We start from the raw sequence: 854 nt of genomic DNA on the forward strand, positions 1-854 counted from the left end.
CCCCGGGCTGGCTACCTGCCCCGGGCTGGCTACCTGCCTGCCCCGGGCTGGCTACCTGCCCCGGGCTGGCTACCTACTGCCCCAGGCTGGCTACCTGCCTGCCCCCGGCTGGCTACCTGCCCCGGGCTGGCTACCTACCCCGGCTGGCTACCTACTGCCCCAGGCTGGCTACCTGCCTGCCCCGGGCTGGCTACCTACTGCCCCAGGCTGGCTACCTACCTGCCCCGGGCTGGCTACCTGCCCCGGGCTGGCTACCTGCCTGCCCCGGGCTGGCTACCTGCCCCGGGCTGGCTACCTGCCTGCCCCGGGCTGGCTACCTGCCCCGGGCTGGCTACCTACTGCCCCAGGCTGGCTACCTGCCTGCCCCCGGCTGGCTACCTGCCCCGGGCTGGCTACCTACCCCGGGCTGGCTACCTACTGCCCCAGGCTGGCTACCTGCCTGCCCCGGGCTGGCTACCTACTGCCCCAGGCTGGCTACCTGCCTGCCCCGGGCTGGCTACCTGCCCCGGGCTGGCTACCTGCCTGCCCCGGGCTGGCTACCTGCCCCCGGCTGGCTACCTGCCCCGGGCTGGCTACCTACCTGCCCCAGGCTGGCTACCTGCCCCAGGCTGGTTACCTACCTGCCCCAGGCTGGCTACCTGCCCCGAGCTGGCTACCTACCTGCCCCGGGCTACCTACCTGCCCCTGGCTGGCTACCTACCTGCCCCAGGCTGGCTACCTGCCCCAGGCAGAGGCAGCCTGGGGGCAAGGCAGAGCTCAGCCCCAGGCAGCAGAGCCTCCCCCCCCGTGCCGTGCTCCGGCCATGGGCTGTGCCCCCCCTGCTCCCCAGCCCCAGAGCCAGCAGCAGTCAGCAG

The sequence above is a fragment of the Melanerpes formicivorus genome, unplaced genomic scaffold, assembly GCF_026170545.1.
Source record: "Melanerpes formicivorus ecotype bairdi unplaced genomic scaffold, bMelFor1.0.p_v2 SCAF_33, whole genome shotgun sequence".
In the NCBI taxonomy this organism is placed as follows: Eukaryota; Metazoa; Chordata; class Aves; order Piciformes; family Picidae; genus Melanerpes; species Melanerpes formicivorus.